Here is a 6,494-nt window from a genome sequence, read left to right on the forward strand (position 1 = left end):
GACCCTGGTAAGTAAAAGATCTCTTAAACATTTTTGTTTTAAAAGCAGGAATGTAAAATAAATTATTTGACGATCGATGCTTTAGTAGACCTTGACTGGACAGCAGAGGCAAATTTAAAATTATTCAAATATCTAGGAGCCAAGCCATGTAAAACTGTATACATCAGAACTGACTGGGTGTACAAAACGCGTTTGGAGAATGGCAGCCAGTTCAACTTTTTAAACATATCACGGGATGGAGTATTAAAATTACATTTTACATTGATTATTTCAGTATAGACAAAATTCCTGAAATCCGAACTAGACATTCCTTCGACAAGAGACACATTAAGTATCTAATGATGTGTACTTCAAATGCCCTACCAAATCAGCGGGTCAGGTTTTGATATTACAAAGAGTGGCGCGCTGGCGCCGCCGAAGATTATAAACGAAGTTGCTTCGCAAAAGATTGATTTCATATCATTCATTAATAATAATTTAAATGATGATCTCACGTGACTTTTCTGTCATACTGAACCAATCTAACGTGATCAATGATATGATTTGACAACGGCCTAAGGACATCATATATGTGACGTCATAAATGATTGACGCCAGAATTATTTCTCTCTAATGAAAATTCAAACGCCCGAAACGAAATCGCAAGTCTCATAAAGAAAGTTAAAATTGAGGGGACTTGCTTATTTAACAGCACCTCACATACTTTAATATATCATGGAATACGTGACGTATATCACAGAACATACGTAGATTACAGAACAGCTTACGTATACCACAGAAAAGCTTACGTATATCACAAAACAGCTTACGTATATCACAGAACACGTAATGTACATCATGGAACACGTGACGTACACAACGGAACACGTGATACATCACCATCATCAGCAGCAGCAACAGCAGCATCATAACCTTAAATTCTAATTCCCCACGAAGAGTTAAAAGATACCCAAGAATTGATAAATAAATGAATGAAAAAAAAATAGGACTAAAAAAGAATATCTGAAAGTTAAAAAAAAAAAGGTCATTTATCAATAAAACGTGAAGCGCGCACAACGAAACGAAGTGCTTTGGTCAGAAACCGTTTCTGGACAGTGTCATTGTGGAATGGGTCGTCTGTGGACGTATCTTATAAGATTTGAACACAGGTTCTATTGTTCTCACCTACAATCGAGTTGACCACGCTTAGACAAACTCGGAGAGGACTCCTTGCCGAAAAAATACTTTGGAGATCACAGATATAGTACGGCATTATTGAAAAGTTCGGGAGTATAGGGGCCAGGAGTAACACGTAATGCCGATATTGAATACAATGATTAAATCACATGGATGTCTGATACAGATTCCGCAATGGGTCATCTAACATATTGTTTGTAGGGAGAATGACACTCGAAGACGTGATTGTTTGTCATTCGATCCTTTAAGGCAGATTTTTCGGGGGACGTTATGGCAGATTTTTACTTTGTTTTTATCAAAGGAAATGTGTAATATCGACATCTAGGACGAATCCTATGTTGCAACCAATAGCCAAATTTCCAGATTACGCACGAAGAAGTGAATGTAAAATATTTGCCCGATAGATATTTCGAAAATATTTGCCTATTGCTTTTGGTTTGTTTTTGTTTAACGTCCTATTAACAGCGAAGGGTCATTTAAGGACGTGCCAGGTTTTGGAGGTGGAGGAAAGCCGGAGTACCCGGAGAAAAACCACCGGCCTACGGTCAGTACCTGGCAACTGCCCCACGTAGGTTTCGAACTCGCAACCCAGTGGTGGAGGGCTAGTGATAAAGTGTCGGTACACCTTAACCACTCGGCCACCGCGGCCCCTTGCCTATTGCTTATGCAATATCAACAGGGCTCTTAGTGTTTCACTACAAACTACTTTCAATGGAGTGCGACTGTAGCGGAGGGATCTCCTGAATTGCCTCAAAGCCTGCCAAAACGTCTTAGTGCCACGGTCTGTTGCACCGTTCATTTCTAAAAGCACGTTTTGCAATTTTGTATAGACGCGAAGAAGGATACTGAAAACCGTGCTGTTTCCCGTCAAATATCCACTCCATCCTTGCAGCTTTTACGTCATTATTACCAGTATGGCTTTAAGTGTGGATTGAACCTCGATACAGGAATGCAGGATTGCATGACCTACGTAATTAGGCACGTGACGTAAATCATGGAACATGTGACTAGATCGTGTAACACGTGACGTACATGGATATCATGGAACACGTGACGTAGATCTTGTAACACGTGACGTAGATCATGGAACACGTGACGAAGATCTTGTAACACGTCACGTAGATCTTTCAACCAGTGATGTATGTCTTGGAGAACGTGAGGTATGTCATAGAACACGTGACTTGTGTCATTGAACACGTGAACGTGAACCAAAATAAACAATACTGCCAACATAGCAAGTGAACAAAACATCAGTCGTGTGACAACATATCAGCAATGATGACGTCACAAAACAATAAGAAATTTGATTACACAGAATATCTTGATCTGCATGCGAGGTAGTTTCATAAGATAGCCCATGCTATCACTTCGGCCAGTTTTGATTTGAGACATTTTCCCCAATTCCGTTGTAAAAGTACTAGTCACTTTAGTAGCTCTGGCCGATAGGAATTTTTACAAAGCAAAGTGTAAGGACGTTCGCTAATTAGAGAACTAGATCGAGTGTCAGTGCAGGGACAGTATATTACACTGTTTAATTTGATTTTGTAAATAAAATAAGTTGTGCTTTTTAGAGAAGATAAGAAAATTGAATATTTTTGGTGAATATACGCGATGAGTATGTCATGTAGCTCAAATTCCGGCAACATTATAATTAAGTTCACACCTGTAATTATACCTATTACTTACCTGTACAGTCAGTAACGGCGCCAAACCTGCCTCTACATATCCCAGAGTTCCGTGGTCGTGTACGTCCCTGGTACCATCACATGTATGACTAAAACACAGGTTAAGTACATGTACCTATGTACATACCTGTTGATTGCAGTTTCTCTCCCGACACAGGGGATTGTGAACCAGACGCCTATAGTTTAGCGCTAACTGTTCTATATCATTAGAAACTGTATTTTTTCAATAGGTAAACACCAGGTATTTATCACATAGCTGCTATCTATATCTGTCTTATGATCATTGTACAGTCAAACATAATCCACCAAAATTAAAATTTTCTTCTTCACACGAGCCTGTGCTTTGTCTATGCAACTGGTGTGCATTGGAAGGACTTCGGCGAAAACTATTGTTAGCTTATAACAAAGAAAATTCAAATTGCTTACATTTTTATCCGCGCTTTCTCCCAGGTCCCCGATTAAATATATACATTTACTCATTGTAATTGCTTCGATAATCACGATGGATCATTTAATTATTGTTTATTGTATAAGAATATCACGTTTTGAACACGACATCAGAGTTTGGTGGAAGGCCACGATGCCGAGACCGCCAGCCTGTGTATCGACTCTGATGAATATTGTATGGGGTTGAGAACGCACAGACTCAGGCTAGCAGATCGTGAGGGATGGTAACTAAAGATGTTCATGTGTTTATGTGGCACTAGTATCAAATATTGATTAAGTTCTCTATATGATGATAACTTTATTATCAAAGCCAGTCCTTGTCATTCTTACAATATGTGTTAAATTTATCGTACAGATGCCATTGGTTCAATCAATCCGACCATTTGGTTTATGTTTTATACTGTAATTTCACTATGACGTCACATTTACACCTATAACTAGTGTATCCAACTGTGTCACATGTAGCTATCCCGTTTTAGAAATCTGGACAAAATAATAAACTAATATAAGATACATGTATACCACACTTTAGTTAACCGTTTCCTGTTTTACCACCTTGTGTTACCACCCCGTCACGTATAACCATCCCGTCAGGTACATATGCATTACCACCCCGTCACGTATTACCACCCCGTCACGTGTTACCACCCCGTCACGTATTACCACCCCCGTCATGTATTACCACCCCGTCACGTATTACCACCCCGTCACGTATTACCACCCCGTCACGTGTTACCACAATGTCACGTGTTACCACCCTGTCACGTGTTACCACCCCGTCACGTGTTACCACACCGTCACGTGTTACCACCCCGTCACGTGTTACCACCTCGTCATGTATTACCACCCCGTCACGTGTTACCACCCCGTCACATATTACCATCCCTTCAGGTGTTACCACCCCGTCATGTATTACCACCCCGTCACGCATTACCACCCCGTCATGTATTACCACCCCGTCACGTATTACCACCCGGTCACGTGTAACCACCTCGTCACGTATTACCACCCCGTCATGTATTACCACCCCGTCACGTATTACCACCCTGTCAGGTATTACCACCCCGTCATGTATTACCACCCCGTCACGTGTTACCACCCCGTCACGTATTACCACCCCGTCACGTATTACCACCCGTCACGTGTTACCATCCCGTCACGTGTTACCATCCCGTCACGTATTACCATCCCGTCACGTATTACCACCCCGTCATGTATTACCACCCCGTCACGTATTACCACCCCGTCATGTATTACCACCCCGTCATGTATTACCACCCCGTCATGTATTACCACCTCGTCATGTATTACCACCCCGTCACGTGTTACCACCGTCACGTATTACCACCCCGTCATGTATTACCACCCCGTCATGTATTACCATCCCGTCATGTATTACCACCTCGTCATGTATTACCACCCTGTCACGTGTTACCACCCTGTCACGTATTACCACCCCGTCATGTATTACCACCCCGTCATGTATTACCACCTCGTCATGTATTACCACCCCGTCACGTGTTACCACCCCGTCACGTGTTACCACCCCGTCATGTATTACCACCCTGTCACGTATTACCACCCCGTCACGTGTTACCACCCCGTCACGTGTTACCACCCCGTCACGTGTTACCACCCCGTCATGTATTACTACCATGTCATGTATTACCACCCCGTCACGTATTATCACCCCGTCACGTGTTACCACCCCGTCACGTGTTACCACCCCGTCACGTGTTACCAACCCGTCATGTGTTACCACCCAGTCATGTATTACCACCCCGTCACGTATTACCACCCGTCACGTGTTACCACTCCGTCATGTATTACCACCCCGTCATGTATTACCACCCCGTCACGTATTACCACCCCGTCATGTATTACCACCCCGTCACGTGTTACAACCCCGTCACGTGTTACCACCCCGTCACGTGTTACCGCCCCGTCACGTATTACCACCCCGTCACGTGTTACCACCCCGTCACGTGTTACCACCCTGTCACGTGTTACCACCCTGTCACGTATTACCACCCCGTCATGTATTACCACCCCGTCATGTATTACCACCTCGTCATGTATTACCACCCCGTCACGTGTTACCACCCCGTCACGTGTTACCACCCCGTCATGTATTACCACCCTGTCACGTATTACCACCCCGTCACGTGTTACCACCCCGTCACGTGTTACCACCCCGTCACGTGTTACCACCCCGTCATGTATTACTACCATGTCATGTATTACCACCCCGTCACGTATTATCACCCCGTCACGTGTTACCACCCCGTCACGTATTACCACCCCGTCACCTATTACCACCCCGTCACGTGTTACTACCCCGTCACGTGTTACCACCCCGTCACGTGTTACCATCCCGTCACGTGTTACCACCCCGTCATGTATTACTACCCCGCCATGTATTACCATCCCGTCACGTGTTACCACCCCGTCACGTATTACCACCCCGTCACGTGTTACCACCCCGTCACGTGTCACCATCCCGTCACGTGTTACCACCCCGTCACGTATTACCACCCCGTCACGTATTACCACCCCGTCACGTGTTACCACCCTGTCACGTGCTACCACCCCGTCACGTGTTACCACCCCGTCACGTGTTACCACCCCGTCACGTATTACCACCACGTCACGTGTTACCACCCCGTCACGTGTTACCACCCCGTCACGTATTACCACCCCGTCTCGTGTTACCACCCCGTCACGTATTACCACCCCGTCATGTATTACCACCCCGTCACGTATTACCACCCCGTCATGTATTACCACCCCGTCACGTATTACCACCCCGTCACGTGTTACCACCCCGTCACGTGTTACCACCCCGTCACGTATTACCACCCGGCACGTGTTACCAACCCGTCACGTGTTACCAACCCGTCATGTGTTACCACCCAGTCATGTATTACCACCCCGTCACGTATTACCACCCGTCACGTGTTACCACTCCGTCATGTATTACCACCCCGTCATGTATTACCACCCCGTCACGTATTACCACCCCGTCATGTATTACCACCCCGTCACGTGTTACAACCCCGTCACGTGTTACCACCCCGTCACGTGTTACCGCCCCGTCACGTATTACCACCCCGTCACGTGTTACCACCCCGTCACGTGTTACCACCCTGTCACGTGTTACCACCCTGTCACGTATTACCACCCCGT

Source organism: Pecten maximus, chromosome 11 (assembly GCF_902652985.1).
Source record: "Pecten maximus chromosome 11, xPecMax1.1, whole genome shotgun sequence".
Taxonomy (NCBI): domain Eukaryota; kingdom Metazoa; phylum Mollusca; class Bivalvia; order Pectinida; family Pectinidae; genus Pecten; species Pecten maximus.